The sequence below is a fragment of the Sapajus apella genome, unplaced genomic scaffold (assembly GCF_009761245.1).
Source record: "Sapajus apella isolate SASKATOON/1434 unplaced genomic scaffold, GSC_monkey_1.0 scaffold18, whole genome shotgun sequence".
Classification (NCBI taxonomy): Eukaryota; Metazoa; Chordata; class Mammalia; order Primates; family Cebidae; genus Sapajus; species Sapajus apella.
Window position 1 is genome coordinate 1,435,548 of NW_022436958.1, and position 22,217 is coordinate 1,457,764.

At 34.4% G+C, this 22,217-nt stretch overlaps 1 protein-coding gene across 2 annotated transcripts in view; it reads left to right on the top strand.

Annotated features, from left to right (window-relative positions):
* THSD7B (thrombospondin type 1 domain containing 7B) overlaps positions 1-22,217 on the top strand; it is an 835,144-nt gene that overhangs the window by 282,740 nt on the left and 530,187 nt on the right. The gene's annotated exons all lie outside the window — the stretch shown is intronic.

Consider the following 22,217-nt stretch of genomic DNA (forward strand, 5'->3'; position numbering starts at 1 on the left):
TTTTTTTTTTTTTTTTTTTTTTTTTTTGTCTTTGATGTTCTGTAGTTCAAAGGTAGTGTGCTTGAACGTAGATATTTTTGGTATTTACCTTGCTTGATTTTCCCTGAGCTATTGGGATCTATGATTTGGTATCTGCCATGAATTTTGGAAAATTCTTAGCCATTATTACTTTAAACATTTCTTCTGCTATTTTCTCTCTTTATTTTCCTACTGATATTTCTATTATGTATAGTTATATCATTTGCAATCCTACCATAGTTCCTGGATAGTCTTTTTGGTCTTTTTAAATCCTCTTTGAATTTCAGTTTTAGAAGTTTCTATTGACATTTCTTCAAGCTCACTGATTTCCTAGACTCCAGTCTATTGATGAATGCATCAAAGGTGGTTTTCAGTTCTGTTAACGATATTTTTTATTTCTCTCATTTTCTTTTGATTTTTTCTGAGGGTTTCCACCTCACTGCTTACAATACCCATCTGTTCTTGCATATTGTCTACTTTTTCACTAGAACCTTTAGTATATTAATCATTGCTATGTTACATTCACAGTCTGATAATGCTAAAATCTCTACCATATCTGAATCTCATCTGGATGCTTACTTTATTTTTTCAAACCATGCTGTTTTTCTTTTAGTCTGCTGTGTAATATTTTGTTGAAAGCTGGACGTGATGTACCGGGCAAAATAGAAGAGAGGTCATTAAGCCTTTAGTGTGAGGTTATTATGTTTACCTGACTTAGAGGCACACTGTATTTGCTATTGTTGCAGGTGTCATAGGCTAAAAATCTCCTCTGGTATCCTTGTTTTTGTTTGTTTTCTGTTGTATTTTTTCTTTCCTGGTGTCTTTGGGTTTTCTTAGAGACTTCTTTCTAAATAAGGTCTGAAGCAAGCAATTTTTTCCATTGTACCCACCTAATGTTATCCAGGAGCCCTATTAATGATTGCTCAGTTTCAGGGAAAGGGGAAAGAGTCTTTGTCCCATGATTAGGTTCCAATATTTTATTAAGCCTGCTTCTGGACTGTGGCCTTCACAAATTCTTCTCAGTCTTTTCCTAGCTTCATGCCCAATTTAGATAAGACAAGAAGGCTAGAAGGATATATGCCTTCTTCCATATCAGTTAGAGCCTGTTAAAACCTTAGTTTGTAAGGCTTTTGTAAGATAGTTTCCTGTGAGGGGAGAACTATGAAAAAACAGAATTATCTTGGTGTCTTTCAAAATGTCTACTTTTCCTTTTCCCCTGCTGAATCATAACAATTTTTATTCTCTATTTTTTTTTTTTTTATTACTGTGAGCACCTGGCAGGGCTGCTGAAGGTATACTCATGAATTATAGGGTCCCCACTAGAACTTGACTCTCTTAAAGTTTTTAACTATAGAGGTTGTGAACACTGAGCCTCCAGTAAGTTGTCAATCATAGTTTATGGTGTTCCACTCTGGTCCTGGTTCTAGCAGTGGTTTCTGCTCCTGGCTTTCCCTCTTCTATGTTGTGAGCCTTCTTTGTATATTCCTTTCCTATTTTAGAGGCAGCCATTTCCTCTGTGACTTCAATTCTCTGATGGATCTATGAAGAGTTATTGATTTTCAGATTGTTTAGCTTTTGTCTTATTGTAAGGACAAGAGTGACAACTTTGAAGTTCATTAAATGCCAGAATGGAAACCAGAAGTCACAATGATCTCTTCTAAGTTCTAGACAGCATATTGAACTAAAGCATCTTTCTTTAAATTATCATGTCATGAAATCTATAACTCTCATTTCATTTAGTCTTCAAGGGATTATGAAGTGACTCACATACTATCATAAAATGATTAGGTTTTAGAAAATATCATATTAGATGAAGACACTTCTACTTCTGTAACTTTCGTTGCCAAAAACAAAACTCCTGACAGTTGTGTGATCACATTAGTTGACATTGCTGTCTCATTTCTTTCCAACTTGATGAACTATGTTGGCATACTCTACCAGGATTTTTTCCTAAAAAGGCTCAGTTCATCTCTGAAGAGTGACATTTGTGTGTGTGTATTTGATGCTTTCAGAAAAACATTGATATCTGTGTGCACCTATTGACTTCTAGGATGAACTGTAGGTTTCCCTAAAATTATTATAGTTTGTTCCAAACTACAGATTCCTTTCACTCTGTACATATGTCTAATTCGGATCTGTGTTCTTTGGTAGTGTCTGTGAAACTATAGGGACAAGTGGCATTCTGTTTCCTCTGTTTGGATTATAACCAGTGTTGATTGTCATGCCACTTGAAATAGGAAGGGCTTATCTTTACATCTATAATGTAAATTCCTGTTTGTGCCTTGCTGAAAGTCACTTTATCAATCTAGAACACAACAGAGCTTTAATTAATGCCCTTTACTAGCTACCTCATTGATTGCTCTGACTTTTGATAATCGCCTCAGGCGATTTTCTTTTGACAGTTATATTTGCAATGTGGTAGGCAGTTGTATTATTCTTGCTGCTACTCTGCTCTCTCATCATTGATTTGCTTCTTGTGCTTAAAGATCTTTTGCTTTTACTTGTCTCACTGCACGTCCTAATTTTTCTCTTATTTTGACAAGCAATTCTCTGAGGTTCCATTATTACATTTAAAAATAGCTGTCATATAGTCTGTTCATCATTCTTTCTCATATATCAATGATGCTATTATTGACTTTTTACAATACTTTAACTTGTGAAATGAAATAGTTCTTTCTTTTCAGTTTTTGTTTTTGTTTCACCTTGTTTCCTTTTTTATTTTTTGGAGTAAAAGTGCATCTGAGTTGAAATATCTGAGCTATAGACTAGGAAGGCTGTTTATACAAATAGTAAAGTGATTCATACTTATTGTTTGCGTGAATAAAAATCAGATCAATGGGTTTTACTTTTACTTTAAAAAAAAGTGCATTTGGTTTGGGCATCCTTTTAAGAGCTATGATTATTTGGTACATATTAACCATCTTTCAGTTCTCAGACCACTTTAGTTAAATGAATGCATTGTGACTTCCCCATTAAGGAGTGACTGAAAGATAATAAATTTTAAGACAATTTTAAAAAACCATCATCTCTAAAGCTCACTTCTTATTGTTCCATTGTTTTTTATATCTACTGTTAAAGGAGATTTAGAGATGATAAATTTTATATTCCTATCTCTCCTTACACATAAATAAATGTAAATCCCCAAACAGCACAAGTCTTTTTCATAATTTGTTCTTTGAAAGTGTAGAAATGTATATATTTCTACTATTTCTACCACAAATACATATATATGAAATATATAACATCTATAACTATATATATAACTATATGTGTAACTATAGATGTATGTGAGAACGTGTGTGTGTATATATATATGTATATATGTATATAGTTATATATATATATACACACACATATATATACACATATATACTATATATATATAGTTGTTTTGTGGTTGTAATGGAGGATTTTTTTTACCAGTTGTAGATTTTATTTACCTCTCCTCATCCATATTGGTTTAATTTTATTTTTGTACATATTGAACATTAACATGTTTCTAAAAACAAAAAGTATGAATAATTAGACTCAGAGGAGTGTCACTCGGTCCTGTATATCTTCGTCCATGTCCTCTACTCTTGGCAGATAACCAACTTCCTTATTTTCCATTTTATACTTTCTGCTTATTTGTGTCTTTCTATTTCCTTTTGTTTCTTAAGGTAGCAAGTTATATAATCTCTTTTGAATTCTTTTTCACTTAACATTTCCTAGGAATTAGTTCATATGAGTTACACGAAGTCCATTTCATTCTTTTTTGACAATTGCATAGTACTTCATTGTGTGTGTGCAGCCATAGTTTATTTGAACAAATTCCTATACTTGGGCATTTAGGTAGTTTTTAATAATTTGTAATGATAAACAATTTTTCAATGTACAATCCAATGCACATATATTTTGGTATTGTTAGAGATATGTTTTCAGGATAAATTCCTAGAAATGAGATTGCTGGATAACAGGATAATGCATACAAGTTTTGTTGAATATTACCAAATTCTCTTTTACGTTAGTGGTACCATCCTTGCATTTCCTCTGTGACTTTACAGAGACCATATATTGTTAAGCTTTTGAATTTTTGCTGTATGTGCAAATGGTATCATAGTAGAGTTTTCGCTTGACCTTTCTTTTACTATGCATGATTTTGAACATTTGTTTACATATTTAGGGGCAATATTTATAGCTCTTTTTGTGAATTTTCTGTTTTTGTAGTTTGCCTATTTTTCTATAGGAAATTTTGTTTTTGCCCTCATTTTCAATTCTTTGTATTTAGAGATATTAGTCATATAGCTGTGATATATGTTTCAAACATTTTCTCTCAGTTGGACATTTGTGTTTTGACTTGGCTTGTAGTGATTCTTGCCATGCAAAAGTTTTTAAAATTTTTGCACAGTCAAATGTATCAATTTCTTTTGTTTCCTCTGGAATTTCAGTCATGGTTATAAAGCATTTTCCCACACCAAACTTAAGTTTACCTATGTTATTTCAAGTGTATGGATAATTTTATTTCTTACATTGGAATCTTTGATGAGTTTGGACTGTGTGTGGTGTGTGGAGTAGATATAATTTTTATATTTTTCTGAAAGTCTTTTCAATGTATTTGTACCATTGTGAAAAGACTCTCTGTTTGTCTTTGTGATTGAGATCACATATTTCCACATATTAGATACCTATACAGGTATTGATCGACGTATGACCTATGCAACTTACGACCATTTAACTTCACGACCACAATCGCTAGCCACGACTGCTCCGCATCTGGCAGCGCGAACGTTGCCCAGCTGGGCGTACGACAGTGTGGACCAGCTTCTGGCAGCACTACCATCTCCGCGTGCATATAGCCTACTCAACTTACGACCAAATCGCGTTACGACCAGTCTGTCAGAACCAATCGTGGTCGTAAGTCGAGCACTAGCTGTATATATTTGGATTTCTTACTATACTTGTATTTCATTTATCTGTCTAGTTATAAACTGGTTCCACATTATTTAAATTAGACAGGCATCACCAGTATAGTTTAATATTTGTTAGTGCTACTCCCTCCTCATAGCTATTCTTTTTTGTGTGTTTTCAAGCTATCCTTATAAGATAATTTTTTCTTATAAAGTTTAGGATTAACTTTTCTGTCTCCATGAAACAAGCTCATTGGAGTTTTTGTGTGATTATATTAAATTTTAAATAAACTTAGAACTAAAGTCTTGATGATTTTGAGATGACCTAACCAAAAACAAGGAATATGTTTTTGTGTCAAACCTATTTTTGGATCTAGTAGAAATTTTTAAATAGTTTTCTTTATAGAAACTTTGAATACTTCTTGTTATTTTCTTAAATATTTTATATTTTCGTTGCTATTGTAGATGGAGTTTTATCATCCATTTTATTCTCTAGCTGGTTAATAGAAAATGATATTGATTTATTCTTGCTAATTTTATAACACACTAGCTCATTCAATTTTTTATTATTTGAATTATTTTTATCATTGATTTCTATAGCAGTTTTCAAATATAACGTCGTATAAGAGAATAGAGAGGTTTTATTTTTTAATTTGTATGCCTCTAATTGTGTTACCTAGTTTAATGCATTGAGTCCAGAGAAATGTTGAATAGTAGCAAAGATAGTCAGCATTTTTATATTTTCCTAATCTCACTGCGAATGCCTCCTGGATTTCCCACTAAGTAAATACTTATTAGTTTTGTATCAGTGCTGTAACAGATTACTACAAACTTGGTGACTTATGACAACACACTTATACAGTTTTGGAGATCAGAAGTCAGAAAAATGGATGTGACTGGGACAAAATCAAGTTGTTGGCAGGGCTACATTTATTCTGGAGGCTGTAGTGTATTATATATATATATTTGCCTTTTCCAGTTTCTGTAGAATGCTTGCATTCTTTGTCCAGCAGTGTAGTTTCTTCAGATCGCTCTGACTCTGATCCTTCCTGTCCAACATCCCTCATTTTAAAATCCTTATTTTTGCATAGGTACACACACCTAAAATAAATAAATAAATAAATAAATAAATAAAATTCTTATTTTAATCACATCTGTAAAATAACACAGGTTATGAGGATTAGGGCATAGCCCTATGCTGGAGGATTGGCAGGGGTGTACTGCACCTGTTACAAGAGTTGTATTGTACCTGTTACAAGGGGTGTGTGTGTGTGTGTGTGCACATGCACATGTGTATTTGTGTGTATGTGTGTGTTTGATCATGTTAAAGAAGTATCCATGTACTTCTGTTTTGTTTTTGTTTTTCTTATGAGAGTTTGCGTTAAGATACTATTATGACACTTACTTCATAAAAAATGTGGATTTTTTTCTTCATTTCCTGTGTTGTAAACAATTTATACAGCATTAGGGCTACGTGGTCACTAATTGGTAGAAATTCTTTGTGAAACAATGTAGAACTAATCTTTTTTGTAAGGTGTTTTAAAGCTCTCTATTCATGCTGAAGGTATTCTTTTCATGCTGGGGTAAGTTTTGGTTGGCTATATTCTTAAAAGTAATGACTCAGTTCCTTTAAATTTTCAAATTCATTTGCATAGATATATGTTCTTTATCAAGAGTTTTAACCCACACCATTTTTTCTTTTTTTATCTATGTGTTTTCTCTCCTCAGCCATTAGTTAAAATAGTAGTTTGCCTGTTTGATTTCATTTTTTAACAGGGTTATGGTTTGTTAATTTGGTCTACTGTTTTTATGTTCTCTACCTTACTAATTTCTGCATTTATCTTTGTTATTTAGTTCTCCATGCTTCCTTTATATTTTATTTTTGTTCATTTTTCAACTTTCTGAATAAGAAATTTAATTCATTTATTTTCATGTGCACTGACATATGTGTTTAGAACTATTAATTTTCTTCTGATAACTATTTTAAATAGATCCCATAACATGCATTGTTTCATTATCATACTTTTTTTCCAAAAATTCTTTAGTTTTCTTGTTTGTAATAACTCCTCTTACTCAAGGTTTGTTAAATGTAAGCTATTTTAATTTCCAGATAGAAAAGCCATATTTTATTTGTTTTCATTTTTAAATTCTAGTTTTATTGCATTATAAGCAGAGTGTGTGTGTAATATTTCTTTTTAGAATCTAATGATGTTTTCTTTGTGTTAGAATCTATAATTAATATTTGTGAATGTTCAACTGGGTGCAGTGGTGTACACCTCTGATCCCAGGTTGGCTGAAATAGGAGGATGACTTGAGGTCAAGCGTTTGAGAACAGCCTGGGCAACAAAGTGAGTGAATCTCAAAAAAAAAAAATCTGTAATCGCAAATGTTCTAGGTACATATGGAAGAAGATATATTCCCTATTATTGGTGTGATTTATTGAATATATATGTACCTAATTGATTATACTTTTAAGGTTTTTTATACTCTTTATTATTTTTTCTTCAGTTGATCTATTTTGTACCAAAAACAATTAAGCTATCTTATTATTAGTTTGTTTCCATCTATTTTTCCTGCATGTCCTATATTTTTTCTGCATATTGTTGGTTTGTTATTTGGTGCTTTGATATTCAAAACTTCTATTTCTTCATTGTGAAATGTAAACTTTATCATTCTAAAGTGTTTTTATTTGTCTTTTCTAATGCTTTTTGTCTGGAATTATAATTTGTCAGATATTAGGATTGTATAACATGCATTCTTCTTGTTTTAATTTGCCTAAGTCTTTGTCCATCCCTTTTGAAACTACCATATGTTAGGTGTGTCTTTTATATTCAGCATGAACATAGAGTTGGGTTTAGCTATATGTGTCAATGTAAACGCTGAATTTCTGTTAATAAATGAATTAACCTTATTTACTTTTATCGATATGGCAATTATGTTTGGCTTCCTCATATTAGCTTACATTGTAATTACAGTGTGTTTAACGTTACATTTATTAATTAGTTTCTTTATTTGGTGTATACATTTGTCTTTTTAAATATATATAAATATATATATGTGTATTTATATGTGTATGTGTATATATATGTTTTGTATTGTTTTGAAACAGTCTCACTTCACCACTCAGGCTGGAGTGCAGTGATGCAATCTCAGCCCACTGCAACCTCTGCCTCCTGGGTTCAAGCAATTCTTGTGCCACAGCCTTCCAAGTAGCTGGAATTATAGGCATGTACCACCATGCCCAGCTAAGTTTTTGGATTTTTTTTTTTAATAGAGATAATATTTCACCATGTTGGCCAGGCTGGTCTCTAGCTCCTGACCTCAAGTCATTTGCCTGCTTCAGCCTCCCAGAATGCCAGGGTTATAGGCGTGAGCCACCGCATCCGAACAGTATGTTTTGGTATTTAGGAATACTAGAATTTTTATTTTAGGAGTTACCTTTGTATTTAACTTTGTATATTGCCCTTATTTCGTCACCCTTTCTGGCCTAATATATTGCTGTTTGTTTTGTCAGTTTTAAATAATTTCCACTTTGTACCTATAATTTTATTCTACTTTTTTATAACTTCCTTCTCTGCTCCTTCTTCTTCCCCTGCTTCTCCTCTTCCTCTTCCTCCTCCCTTTATTCTTCCTTCTTCCTTCCTTCTTCCTCCTCCCTTTCTTCTTTGTCCCTCCTCCCTTTCTTCTTCCTCCCTCCTTCCTCCCCCCTTCTTCTCCTCTTCCTCTTCCTCCTTCTTTCTTCTTCTTCTTCCTCCTCCTCTTCTTCTTCTTCTTCTTTTTCTTCTTCCTCTTCTTTCTTCTTCTTCCCTCCTCCTCCTCCTCCTCCTCCTTCTTCTTCTCTTCCCTCCTTCTTCCTCCTCCTCCTCCTGCTCTTCTTCTTCTTCTTCTTCTTCTTCCTCCTCCTCCTCCTCCTCCTTCTTCTTTCTTCTTCTTTCTTCTTTCTTCTTCCTCTATCTTTTAGGCCTATTCTATAAATATAATCTAGTCTCCTTTTGCATGGCATGAAATATTTACATGTTATTCTTCTCCTCCTGACCCCATCCTCATTGTAATATTTGCTTTACAATTATATGTTTGACAAGTTTCAGTCATTTTGCCAAACGTTTCCAAGTTATCCAACCAAAGCCTTCCAAGTTATCTTTGGTTGAATGAAGCCCAGTCTCTAGCAGATTCTTGAAGAAAATCACAATATACAGTGTTTTCTGAGTTTGGGAGATTCAAATCTGTTTCAAGATAGTTTAGCCAGAAATAATATTCTTTTTTTTTTTCTTGTTCTTATTGTTTTTTGAATTAGGAGTCCTTTATTTTAACTGGTGACTGAGAGGTGGCGGCTAATGCACAAAGTTCTCTTGGCCTCTAAGAAAAAGATAGGTGGTCTTATATAAGCTAGTTTTATTTATTTTATTTTATTTTTTATTTTTCCCCCTTTATTTTATTGCATTTTAGGTTTTGGGGTACATGAGAAGAACATGCAAAATTGTTGCATAGGTACACACGTGGCAGTGTGATTTGCTGCCTTCCTCCCCATCGCCTACATCTGGCATCTCTCCCCTTGCTATCTCTCCCCAGCTCCCTACCCCTCACCGTCCCTTCCCTATTTCCCCCCAACTGACCCCAATGTGTAGTGCTCCCCTCCCTGTGTCCATGTGTTCTCATTGTTCAACACCCGCCTATGAGTGAGAACATGCGGTGTTTGATCTTCTGCTGTTCTGTCAGTTGGCTGAGAATGATGGTTTTCAGGTTCATCCATGTCCCTACAAAGGACCCAAACTCATCGTTTTTGATGGCTGCATAATTATTCCTGTTTCCCACTTCTTATTTACTATTCTTGAAAATGTTACTCGGTTGCAGCCTTGATTTGTATACTGTTTTGAGAAGTTTGTTGCCGGTTTATAATTATTATTATTTGTACTTTAAAGATATCTAATCTATTTTCCTGAGAACTTAGAAATTTCTTATATAAAGTCTAATAGTTTTACTAGTATATGTCCCAGCGTTGATTGATCTGGATTAGATTTTCAGGGGATATAGGAGTTCCCTTCAATGTATACATTTAAGTTTTCTTTATTTTGGGGGAATTTGAGAGGTTACTATAATTTTGAGCATTATTTTGGTCAGATATTTTAATTTTCATTATATAAAATGTAGGTATGTTAGACTATTTTTCATTTCATTTACTTTCTCTAATCTACTTCTGTCTTTATCTCATTTATCTTTTTTTTTTTGCTACTTTCCTTCAGTGTTTTCACTGAATCTTGTATGTTGTCATTTGAAGTCTATTCGTGACATCTTGTTATTCCTAATTCAGTTTTGAAAGGTTTTTTTTTTTTTTGCTTCTATTGTTTTTCTGAGTTCAATCAATTAATTTTATTTATTTCTCTGTCCATTCTGATCTTAATATTCTATTTCTGATACAATATTTTTTTAGTCATGTCTTCAGAGACTTTGAGGACATTTACTGCTGTGTGATTTTTTTGTGTTACAGTTTTTCTTTTCAGCTTTGTTCTTGGTTATTTGGAGGAGACTTTGTTAACAGAAACATTTTCACATTTTCCGACGTTTATTGCAGTTTTACATGGATGTAGTCTGTTTTATTTCAATGTCTATTTATTTCATGAATAAGATTTCTACCTACAAAGCATCCTCTTTTGTTATTTCTGCAGTCTTTTGTAAAGTTTGATTTACGGATGTTGTTGCTGGTAGTAGTGATGGGAAAAGAGGGTATCTTGTTTAATCTTTGTTTCTGCAGGGTCGCTAATTTCCCTCCTCTATTTTCTTCTCCCCCTCTTACTGTATTATCTCTAAGGACTACCAGCGATTCTGGAAATCCATGACTGCCATTTCCAGTCCCTAACATTTTGAAGTCTGTATCTGTGTTCTGAACTGCCAAGTTCTGAACTGTATTGTGTATTTTGAACGTATTGGTGAACTTGATTTTTCTGAAAATGATTTTGATTGTGTTTCACCTAAGTCTTTTACTCCTCTGTAGTTTTTTTTTTTTTTTTCATGACTCTGTTAGGACTCTCTTCCTCTACTTTCCACACCCACTGGGTAACATTCATACTCAGTAATCTGTCAAGTATTTTTCTAACTACATATAATTTGAAAGTGTGTATGTGTATGGAGGTTCATGTTCTGTCTCTAGTAATGGACAATGCAAGGGTAATGTGTGGTGTGGTTTGCTCTGCTGGTTGATTTTGTTCTGTAGCAGTGGTAATAGGGGAATATCAAACTCAGGCTGCTGCTGTTATTCTGCAAACCTGGAAGTCAAGATAGGTTTTCCTGTTCAGTGTAACTTGATTGGTTTTAAAAATTTGAATCTGTAACAAGAGCCCTCAAATATTTTAACTTTAAACATAGTTTTCATCTAAAAGGCAGAGGAAATTAATTTTAGTCTTGGCCATTCTACAATTTTGCTGTGCACCCATTAGGAAATTTCTTACCTTTTGGGTTTCAGTTTTCTTCTCTATAAAATGAAGGTAACAGCCAAGACCTTCAGATGATTGCAGATATTGCTTGTATCTCTAACCGGTTGTACACACATCCACAAATATGTACCTACATATCATTCTTAGTACTCTGTCTAAGAAATTTGGAAAAGATAAAGTCTGTTTTATTCTGAGACTGGTACTGAATTTTAAATCTCTGTCGAATAATGTTTTCCAGTAACAGAAATTGATCATAATACTAAAACCATTTCATTTTGATATGACATCACACTCAAGGATATTCCTTCTCAAGAATTTAATATCTCAGTATGTCTGTGTGCTTATCTCTTTATCTGTAGAACAATCTCTCTATTCCACAGAAGCAACTGAGCAGCACATTTAAAACGTAACTTCATCCTGCTATTTTAGCTTTACTGCATGATGTTAGGTTTATTACCTTTTGAAAAGTTTAAAATCATGTAAATCAAGATAAGAAATTAAGAGGCATTTTAACAGTGCAGTTTTATTTTATTGGAAATTTTAAAGAAAAAGGCTATACAATTCCAGCAGTATCCCCCATTAGTTGTAAACACTAACCTTAGGTAAACATCATTTTTATCAAATAACACAAAAGTTAGGTCAGGTCAGTTTGTCTAAGGAAGGAGTTATGGAGAAAAGGCAACTCATATAGTCTTCCAACTAAACTTCTCAGTGATCCTTAATATTTATTTTTTGGTAGTTTAAAATCACTTTTAACATTTTCAGAATTGCCTTTCAGATCATATTTTTAAAATTCTTATTCAAATGCCTTTGTTAAATCTCACATTGCAGAAGGTGGCAATGCTCACTTTTTGGTCTAGTTCCTATAAGAGTCAGGGATTTCACATAAACTTTAGTATATGCATGTTTTCTTTCTTGAAGTTATTCTCTTTTTTTTTTTTTTCAGATGTTTCTATTAGTTTGCCTAGTGGCAGAAAAATGCTACCAGTTTGGAGTCAAAATCATTAAAAATAATAGCATACATTCTATCTGATTTCCCAGATAGATTCTCTTTTAAGCCTATCTCAGTTCTGGTTCATTTCTCTTCATTTTTCCATTCACATTTTATTCCTTGATGTTATTTACATGATGTGATGTTGCAAACATTCCCTGAGTTAGAATCTGTGAGCTCTAGACTAAGCAATTGTTCCCTTGTAATTATGCTATAATTTGGGTAAGCTGCTGCCATATGGATAACACTGTTTTTGTTAAATAATTGGAATAAGCATGATTTCGAATGGCCCACTGTTTTATTAAAGTAGTCAGTTGCAATTTCACTTTTATAAAAATACTTTTTAACTGTAAAGTGTATTTTGGAAGTATTATGTTCCATAAACAAATATTACATGATTTAGAACCAAATTAATAGAAATTCAAATACCTTCACAATTAGGGACTTTACTCTTACGTTGTTAGTTACTTTTAATCAGTGTATTTTCTGTATATAGACTAGATTTAGCTCTCAAGGAATATGTTTATTTATAGATTGGATTATTACGTGGTTGTAGCAAAGCTTTGTGTTACATAACCTTTTAGGTTTCTGGTTGAACATGGTAAAATGAACACAAACAATTATGTCTGCTGTATTATGGAGATCTACTTACATAATGAAAGAGACATAGACTCTCAAGGAAAAATGTAATAAGAAAGCATATGACAGTTGGGAAGAAAGTTCAACAAATTTTGGGAGCTGAAAAGTAAAAAGATGAATGATAATTCACCTACCTGAGTGGAGAAAGTAGAAAGCCCTTCTTCAGTTGGAAGATCTTCAAGAAGCAAATCAGTTTACAAGGCATAGCTGCACTGGGGACAAATTTATGTATTTATGATATTTTACCTCTTCCGTGGCACATAGGAAGATATTTTACTGTCCTCTTGCTGTTTCACTGAGATCTGGCCAATGACATGTAGGCAGGAGTAATGTAAGCCATTTCTAAGCCAAAGTCATAAATCACCGTGGACCACCCTCCTGCTCGCTCTTTCCTTTTTAAGGGTGAACTTGAAAACCACATATGCTAGATGGTGAGTCTGTAAGGTGGACACAACCTGGATTCGAAAAGTCTTTGGACACAACCTGGATTCTAAGTCTTTACTTAGAACATTGCCCTGTGGAAGAGTCGAAGACCTGCATCAATCTTTGCGTGAAAAGAAAATAAACACTTATTTTGACAAAATATTGAGATTTCCAGTTTTATTTGTTACCACAGTATAGCCTGTTTTATTCTGACAAATAAAAGATTATTGGAGGCCTTAGGAATTTTAGGTGGTAAGATACTAAAGACAAATGTGTTCAATGGTCCTAAAAATTACCTCTTACCTTGAGAAGATAGTGTTAGTGTAAAATATCGTACTGTGAACATGCAGGGTAAAAGTGAAAGTCTATACATAGTTTGTGAGAGAGTCCTGACAGCACTTCCTTTCTCTAGTCAGCTGTCATAAAAGCACCATCCAGGTTTATAGACATGAAGCAAGAGGTAGGGGATTCCTATCCTGAGAAAAAGACAAACTAAAAAGTAAAGATTTATGGATGCTGGCATTTGAGGAACACCAATAAAGTGGCCTGGTCCTTGCATAATCAGCTAATGGTAATGATTAATATGGGATAAGACTCACCTACAATCAAAGAGCTTTCAATTTGTGTTTGTGGTGCTACATTCTAATCCCTTAAGCAAAGGACCACCAAAAATGTAAGCTAAGTCCAATGTGAAATGGTGAGACCAAAATAAATAGAAATCAGGAACTAAGAATACAATGAGATAATGTACAGAGGGAAATAAAAAATATTTCAATTAATATTATCAATTACAGGAGATGAAATATTGCAGTCAAGATAAAAACAAGATAACATTTAAAAAGAATAATTAAGAAATAAATAGTGAACATTAAAAATCTAATTGCAAAATAAGTTAAAAATTAATAAAAAGTTGGAGGCTAATTTAGGGGAAATTACTTTGAAAGAAAAAAAAACACAGAAAATAGACCAAAAATAAAAGAAAAATTTATATAGGTTAAATATCTGATGGATGATGGTTCCATAAAAGGAGGACCTGTAAAACATCATACATGAAAATGAATATCAAATTGATGACCTAAATATGAAGTGGTAAAGTGGTATAAAATTTTTGAAATGAAACAATATGAAAGCATAAATGTATAGCATTGGGATTGAGGAGAAAAAATCATAAGTGTGTCATAAAAAACACAAACTATGAGGGAAAGGATTGATCAAGAAATTTAAGAACTGTGTATCACAAAAACCATAACAAAAAACTTAAATTATAGGAAAATAATTTGTATTCTATAAAACCACCAACAGAATACTGTTCAGACTCTATGCATATATTTCTATATGTCTGTTTACTGTCAACATCTGTGTGTGTGTGTGTGTGTGTGCGTGCACGCGCACGCGTGCCTCTTAAACTCAGTAGGAAAAAATACAGGTTGAAAGTCTAACCGTTGGCCAGGTGTGGTGGCTCATGTCTGTAATCCCAGCACTTTGGGAGGCCGAAGTAAATGGATCACCTGAGGTCAGGAGTTCAAGACCAGCCTAGTAAACCCCTTTCTTACTAAAATTAGAAAAATTAGCTGGGCATGGTGGTGCACACCTTGTAATCCCAGCTACTTGGGAGGCTGAGGCAGGTGGATCACTTGAACTCAGGAGGCAGAGGTTGCAGTGAGCCAAGATCATGCTATTGTAACTTCAGCCTGGACAACAGAGCAAGACTCCATCTCTAAATAAATAAATAAATAAATAAATCAGTCTAAAAGTTAAAAAAAAAAATATCTGGTAGCTCTAGGGGCAAAACCGTTTTCTTTCTGCCCACACTGCTTGGTTCCTAACCTCATATCCCTGCAACTCCTGCTTCTGTCTTCTCTGACTTTGACTTTTCTGCCTCTCTCTTCTCTTATAAAGATGTTGTGAAGACATTGGGTCTATTAGGTACTCCAGAATCATCTCCCCTTCTCAAGACTCCTAATTTAATCACATTTACAAAGTTTGTTTTGCCATATATGGTAGCACATTCATTGATTCCAATTATTAGTATGTGGACATTTTTGTAGGACCATTGTTCATTCTGCCACAGTGGGCAAACCGTGTGGACCAATTTGCAGAATAGGAAGTATGAAGAATCACTAAAGATGTGAGAGGAACATAAAGCTCATTGGTAATATGAAAAACCAATGAATTTTCTCAAAATGTTAGAAAAATCAGCCTGATGATACCAAGAGTTGGGAGCATGTTGGAAAGAAAAAAATTGATGATACTATATCTGCTTATATAAATATTTATGATCTAACTCTAGGGAATACTACTAGGGGAACTCTCCTTTACATATGTAACACATAGAGACATGTACCAGAAGGTTCAATACATCATCCTGCAGACTTGCAAGAAATTGAGCACAACCAAAGGTCCCACTAACTGGGAAATGAACACCTAAATTGCCATGTATTCATATATTGTAATATTACTCAATAATGAAAATTAATGAACTCTATCTGCATATGTCAACATGGATAGATCTAGAAATCACAATACTACATGAGGAAAATCTTTTCCAGAGCAATATGTATAACAAAAAATATTTAAGTAAAAATTTAAAAACATATATATGGCAATACTATGTGTTATCTGTAAATATGGGTATATACATCTTAAAGCATAAAACATTTATACTTATTAATTACCCTCTCACCACTCCTCTTCACATAGTACTGGAAGTCCCAGGCTAAAGAAATAAAGGTGTACATATCGGAAAAGAGGAAGTAAAACAATGGCTGTTTGTTGATGATATGATCACTTACCTAAAGCCTCCCCCAGAACTGATAAGAGAATTCAGCAAAGTTTCCAGATACAAAATTAATGTAGACATATCTGTAGCTCTTCTATATAGCAGCAGTAACCAAGCTGAGAATCAACTCAGGAACCCAACCCCTTTTACTATAGCTACAAAACAACAAACAAACAAAAAAACCTAACTAACCAAGGAGGTGAAAGACCTCTATAAGGAAAACTACAAAACTACAAAACATTGCTGAAAGAAATCATAGATGACACAAACAAATGGAAACACATCCCATGCTCATGGATGTAATGGATGTGTAGAATCTATGTTGTGAAAATGACCGTACCGCCAAAGGCAATCTACAAATTCAATGCAATTACCTTAAAAATAACACCATCATTCATAGAATTAGAAAAAAAAAATCTAAAATTCATACGGAACCAAAAAAGAGCCCACATAGCCAAAACAAGACTAAGCAAAAAGAACAAATCTGGAGGCATCACCTGATTTCAAACTATATTTTAAGGCTACAGTCACCATAACAGCATGGTACTGGTTTAAAAATAGGCACATAGACCAATGGAACAGAATAAAGAGTCCAGAAATAAACCCAAATACAGCCAACTGACCTTCAACAAAGCAAACAAAAACATAAAGTGAGGAAAGGAAACTGTTTTCAACAAATGATGCTGGGATAATTGGCTAGCCACATGTAGGAGAATCAAACTGGATCCTCATCTCTCACCTTACACAAAAATCAATTTAAGATGGATTAAGGACTTAAATCTAAGGCATTAGACTGTAAAAAGTCTGGAAGATAACATTGGAAAAACCCTTCTAGTTATTGGCTTAGGCAAGGATTTCATGACCAAGAACCCAAAAGCACATCCAATGAAAACAAAGATAGATAACTGGGACTTAATTAAACCATAGAGCTTTTGCATAGCAATAGGCACAATCAGCAAAATAAACAGACAACCCACAGAGTGGGAAAAAAATCTTCACAATCTATGCATCTGATAGAGGACTAATAACCGGAGTCTACAGTAAACTCAAACAAACCGACAAGAAAAAGCAAACAGTCTCATCAAAAAATGGGCTAAGGACATGAATAGACAATTCTCAAAAGAAGACATACAAATGGCCAACGAACATTTGAAATGTTGAACACTACTAATGATCAGCATTATGCAAATCAAAACCACAGTGGGATATCACCTTATTGCTGCAAGAATGGCTGTAATCAAAAAAATAAAAAAATAGTAGATGTTGGTGTGTATGCAGTGAACAAGGAATACTTCTGCACTGTTGGTGGGAATGTAAGCTAGTATAACCACTATGGAAAATAGTGTAGAGATTCCTTAAAGATCTGAAAGTAGAACTACTATTTGATCTGGAAGTCACACTACCCAGAAGAAAAGAAGTAATTGTACTAAATGAATCCTGTTTCCTCTGGATATTTTCCCAGAGGAAAAGAAGTCATTATACAAAAAATATACTTGCACGTGTATGCTTATAGTAGGACAATTCACAATTGGAAAAATGTGGAACCAACCCAAATGCTCATCAATCAACGAGTGCATAAAGAAACTATGACACACACACACACACACACACACACACACACACACACACACACAAAGAAATATGACTCAACCATAAAAGGAAATTAATGAATGGCATTCACAGTGACCTGGATGATATTGGAGACTATTACTTTAAGTAAAGTAATTCAGAAATGGAAAACCAAACGTTATATGTTCTCACTCATAAATGGGAGCTAAGCTATGAGGATGCAAAGGCATAAAAATGACACAGTGGACTTTGGGGACTCGAGGAAAAGGTGGGAAGAGGGTCAGGGATAAAAGACTACATGTAGGGTGCAGTGTATACTGCTTGGTTGGTGGGTGCACCAAAATCTCACAAATCACCGCTAAAGAACTTTGGGAGGCCAAGGCAGTTGGATCACCTGAAGTTGGGAATTCGAGACCAGCCTGGCCACCATGGTGAAACCCCATGTCTACTAAAAATACAAGAAATTAGCCAGGTGTGGTGGCGCACACCTGGTGGTGTGCGCCTATAGTCCCAGCTACTCAAGAGGCTGAGACATAAGAATCTCATAAACCCAGGAGGTGGAGGTTGCAGTGAGCTGAGATTGTGCCACTGCACTCCAGCCTGGTCAACAGAGTGAGACTCTGTCTCAAAAAAAAAGAGAACTTACTCATGTAACCAAATACCACTGTTCTCCAATAACCTATGGAAATAAATAAATTTTAAAAAATAATAAAAATTTAAAATATATATATGGAAATACTATGTGTGGTCTACAAATACAGGTATATACATCTTAAGGTATAAAAAATTTATACTTATTAATCACATTACATTATAACCAAAATAATACAATCAATTTAAGGATAGTGGCCATATCTGGGGAGACAGAAAAAAAACTAGAATTGTGAAGAACACGAGGGATTTCACTGGAATTTGTAATTTTTTTTTTATTATTTAAGGAAATTTGAGCCAAATGTTAGTTTTCTTAGGTTTGGAAGTATTTGTTATATTAATGTATTTTTCTGTATGTTTGTGTATAATGTGAAAGTAGTGGTAAGTGGAATGCTAATGAATTGGAGGTACTTTATTGCTGATTTTTGTTTTATAAGAGTTTCTGCTCATATTTGTAAGTACAGAGATTTTCTTATATATCCAGGTTAGAAAAATTACTACTGTAATTTTTTATTTCAGATTTCCTTTATATTTAAATATTTATGGAGTAATTCACAAAAGACAGCATGCTGTATACATGTGACTGGGGTGAAATTATCACAGCATCTTTTTTTTAAAAGACAAATCAACAGAATAGGTCTGTTTCATTAAGAACACATACCATTTTCTATGAAAGGATCAATTTCCATTTCTGTGTGTGGACAAACATTTTTGTTGTGGATTTTAGTTTGTAAGGTGATTCCAGTTACACTAAAGGTTACTACAAATCTAAGGGGTGAGTAAATCACATTTTATTATTGTTTTTCTCTGCTGATAATGAAACTTGGCAGCCAAGAGATTAAGGTCACAATAATATATCGTGAAGCAAAGTGCAGGACCCAGATATTTCTGATTCATCATCTAATGTTCCTTTTACTGTTCCAGAAAAGAGAATCTTACTGATTAAATTAGACCAGAGTCCAACGTGGTACCTTTTATTATTATTGTTGTTTTAACCAAGAAGTGTGATATTGAAAATAACATTACAAATATGTACATATGTAATTAATAGGACATGCTGTTTTTTGGAAAGAAAACAAGAATGAGGAGCCCTTTTCAAAAATACAAAAGCCTCAATTAATTCCTATAACTCCCTACACATGTTCTTACTATTGGTGACTTATTATCTGCTTTGCTGGTCCAGGAGGAAAAGTCAGTGTGGGTAGGATGAGCAACAGAGAGTGAAAGCCGGTAAGTGGGAAGAAAGGAACCACTACTTCAGATGTAGACAGAGAATGAAATAGCATGGGCCTTTCTTTATGAAGGGAAGAATGAAATAAATCTTGGAAATTGAAACTCATTTTCCAAAAACATATACAAGTTATAAAACTCTTTTAAATTTCTGCATTAATTTTCTCAGGATGTCATAAGAAGTTCCACAGACTTGGTGGCTCAAACAAAAGATTTTTTTTTTTTTTCACTTTCTGGAAGCTCTAAGTCCAAGATCAAGCTAGGGGCAGCACTGATTTTTTCTGAAGCCTCTCTTGGCTTGTGGATGGCTGCCCTCCTACTATGTCTTCACATGGTCTTTCCTGTGTATGTGCCTGTGTGCTAATCTCTTATAAGGACACCAGTCATATTGGATTAAGGCCTACCCTATGCTCTATTTTAATCATCTTTTTAATCACCCTATCTCTAAATAAGTTTGCAATCTGAGGTTCCAAGGGTTATGACTTCAACATATTAATTTTAGAGCAATGAAACTCAGCACATAACAATTTTTGAAAAGTCAAAACCTGGAAACTTCTTGTTGACTGACAGCTTTCTGTTGTGTCATAATAGAAAGAGGTGGTCCCCTCTCCCAGCCTCCACTTTGCTTGGCAACAGTGACGTTACTTTCCGTATTAGGTGAGACATTTTTAGGAGAGTTTCTTCCTAGTAGATTTTGATCTCAGGCCCCAAAATTGTCACACTGAATTGAACAGTAACAATGATACACTGCTCTTTTCATTTTGAAAGGACTAATATGACATAAATAGATTTTTAAAAAATATAATATTGAGGCTGGGCTAGGTGGCTCACAGCTGCAATCCTGGCACTTTGGGGGACCAAGTTACATGGATTTCTTGAACCCAGGAGGTCAAGACCAGTCTGGGTAACATGACTCTACAAAATATACAAAAATTAGCCAGTTGTGGTGTTACTCAGGAGACTGAGGTGGGAGGATCACCTGAGCCTGGGGAGGTCAAGGCTGCAATGAGCCCTGATTGCACTATTGCACCCAGCCTGGGTGACAGGGTGATACCCTGTCTAAAAAAATTAATAAAATAAATTATATATAAAAAATAAAATATTGGACCATAGGAAAATTTACCTTTTCCACTATGAACACCACAATAACTCTCAATAGCTTAATGGGGGGGTATAAATATGGATATCTCACTATAATTTGCTCATCAATATGGCCAAATATGAGCATGTTTTACTCCCCTCCACACACTGTCTTCTATAAGTGGTCACTCCCCCATTTATGTGTTTTCCCAAGTTAGAAATCAAACAAATTAAGACTTCTATCTTTTTTTTGTGAGACAGAATCTTACCTGTCACCCAGTCTGGAATGCAGTGGTACAATGTCGGCTCACTGTAGCCTCCTTCTCCCAGGCTTAAGCAATTCTCCTGCCTCAGGCTCCCAAGTAGCTAGGACTACAGGCACACACCACCATGCCTGTCTATTTTTTGTATTTTCAGTAGACTTGAGGTTTCATCATGTTGGCCAGGTTGATTTTGAACTCCATACCTCAGGTGACCTGCCTGCTTTGGCTTCTCAAAGTGCTGGGATTACAGGAGTGAGCCACCATGTTCCCTGCCCCCCCCCCGGCCCCCATTTTTTAAAACTACATTTGGAGAAACCATTACCAAAATCTGTCAATATTTGAACATTGACCCTTTCTTTAGTTTACATTCTTAGAATATTATCTTTTTCCTCCCAAAGTATTAGTTGCCTTTGACTGAATAAAAGAACTAATAACAAGGGACAATAGGAACAGAATGTCAATTATTATTTGAAATATTCCAGTATGAATCCGATTTCCCTCCACTTGAAATCATTTAATGCCTAATTAGCCAAATTTCTTAGCTCATGACAGGAAGCCCTTCCAGACCATGTTTTGAAGAACCTTCATACCTTGTATCTATCCACAATCCTCCTCGCACTTTATGCTTCAGCAGAACAAATGGTTTCCCCAGTGATGTGCTTACAAATGTTTAAAAATCAGTTCTTAGAGGTCTGGGAGAAGGGGCTTGATTTGTAGCATTTGCCAATTTCTGTAGTGTAAATACTTGATCTTGGCCAGTTTAAAGCTTACAGGGAGTCAATTGGCTTGCTAATTCCTGAAAATTTAGCAGTTGGTTCTTGTGAGCCAGTAGAGTTAGCTCCAATATACCACTGGTTCCTGTCCCCACAAGGTGTAATTTCAAGCCTTTGAATAGGCTACTGTGTTGACTTAGAAGACCGTTTCCTCTGTGCCTGAGAAGCTCCCGTTAATCTTTTAAAAATGTAGCTCACATGTCCTCTTTGAGCACCCTTCTGCCTTACCTGGGGTTCGTCACTGCCTCATCAGTGTTTCTCCTCATCATTACAAATGCTTTTATGTTGAGCTGGTCACATTATCACATTCTCTTATCTTTTTATTTATTTACCTGTTTCCTAATTAGACTGTTGGTACTAGATCACACACACATTTTGCAGATCAGGAACTAGATGCTCAAAGCCTAACAATGTGGGGAAACGGGAAACGTAACAGGCACATTTAAAAAATCCCCACATTTACAAATGGATAGATGAATATTCTAAA